The following is a 2,500-nucleotide window of genomic DNA, read 5'->3' on the forward strand; positions in this document are numbered from 1 at the left end:
AGGGGTCGAGGCAGAGAGATAGGTCCTGCCCACGTCTCCTTTCTGTTATTATGGGACCAAGAGAACATTAGGGGATGAGATATATATCTTCTGAGAGATAGAAGAAAGTATTCTCAATGTATATATTTATAAATATATATGTAAATATATACATATATAACACACACACACACACACACACACTATATATATATATATATATATATATATATATATATATATATATATATATATATATATATATATATATATATATATATATATATATACTTATATATACATACTATATATATATATATATATTATATATATATATATATATATATATATGTGTGTGTGTGTGTGTGTGTGTGTGTGTGTGTGTGTGTGTGTGTACCTATATATGTTTGTGTGTACGTCCATGCATATTTTTGCAGCTGTGTGGTCATAACACTATTATCATATCAGTTTAACAATAAAGAGCTTACATCATGACTATAAAGATAATCATACAAAAAATCTAATGTAAATACATTCATAACAAATTATATTCATCGAGTTCTACTTGCGGGGTATACATATATGTGTGTGTGTGTGTGTGTGTGTGGATGTATATATACAGTAGGTATATATATATATATATATATATATATATATATATATATATATATATATATATATATATATGTATATGTATATATATATATATATATATATATATATATATATATATATATATATATATATATATATATATATATATATATATATATATATATATATATGTATGTATGTATGTATGTATATATATTCATTAATGTGTGTGTATGTGTTTGTGTGTTTGTACACAAGCGAAAATATATAGAGAGACATAGATGGATAGACATATAGATACAGATGCAATCCATGTTATACATATACATAACGTATACATATGCACAAACGTACAAACATTCACCCACGCACACCCCGGCGTGTTCTACATGCCGTCAAGGAATCGTTGCTCAATGTCGAGTATTGACAGATAACTTAACTGGCGCTCAACACAAGCCACGGCCGCATTCTCTACTGCGGTTTCTGTCACTTTCAGGAGAGAGAGGGAGGGACTGAGAAGGGAGAGCGAGAGAGAGAGAGAGAGAGAGAGAGAGAGAGAGAGAGAGAGAGAGAGAGAGAGAGAGAGAGAGAGAGAGAGAGAGAGAGAGAGAGAGAGAGAGAGAGAGAGAGAGAGAGAGAGAGAGAGAGAGAGGGGGGGAGGCTGAGAAGGGAGAAAGAGAGAGAGAGAGAGAGAAAGAAAGAGAAAGAGAGAGAGAGAGAGAAAAAGAAAGAGAAAGAGAGAGAGAGAGAGGGGAGAGAGAGACAAACAGACAGAGAGAGAGAGAGACAAACAGACAGACAGAGACAGAGAGAGAGACAGAGCCAGCGAGAGAGAAAGAGAGACAGACAGAGACAGATAGACAGAGAGAGATACAAACAGACAAACAAACAAATACACCGACATACATACAGACAAGCAGGCTGACAACATACAGATATGTAGAAAGACACACACACCACAGACAGACAGACAGACAGACAAAGATATGAAAGGCCACGGGAAGAATGCGGCAACTAAACGAGAGAAATTAGAAATCTGGAGAAAGACAGAGACAGAGAAAGACAAAATAAACGAACAAACAAAAGCAGGAATATAGAAACAACTAAAAGACAGACAGACAAAATAGACAAACAGAAACAATATAGATAGAATTATAAACAAGGAGAATAAGAGAAATTGCGAGGACGTGAGAGTGCGTAAGTGTGGAGTGAAGACAAGGTACTGAATAAATGACCTTGCATAAAGATCAAAAGTTGCTTAGAGAGAAATTATTTTTTTTACAGTAATTATGCAACTATAGCAAGCAAGAAGTATTTCGGAATATCAGAAAAGAATTGCAAATAGTTGTTAGCATTACTGCATTTACGGTTTTAAGACTTTATCGCAGCAATTTTAACTGTACATATACTATTAATGATGATGAGGATAATGATAATGATAATAATTATGATATTGATAATAATGACAATAGAAATATCAATAATATAATTACTAATAATGGTAATCATAATTACAACAATAATGATAATCCTAATGACATCAATAATAACAATAATGATAATGATGATAATGATAAAAATTATAATATTAATAATAATAATAATAAATGCTATTAATAACAATAATAATGATTAGAATAATGATAATAATGACAATAATGATAGCAATAATAATAGTAGTAATGATAATGATAATCATACTAACAATGATATTGGAAAAATAGGAATAAGAATGACAACAGTACTAATAATGAAGAGAGTAGTGATAACACTGATGATATTGATGATGATAATAGTAATAATGATGATAATGATAATAACCATGATGATGATAATAATACGAGTAATGATGATAATAATACGAGTAATGATGATAATATTGATAATAATAATGATTATCATAATGATGATAACAAAAATAATAATG

The sequence above is a fragment of the Penaeus japonicus genome, unplaced genomic scaffold, assembly GCF_977035675.1.
Source record: "Penaeus japonicus unplaced genomic scaffold, GWHDUDI00000001_assembly GWHDUDI00000007, whole genome shotgun sequence".
NCBI lineage: Eukaryota > Metazoa > Arthropoda > Malacostraca > Decapoda > Penaeidae > Penaeus > Penaeus japonicus.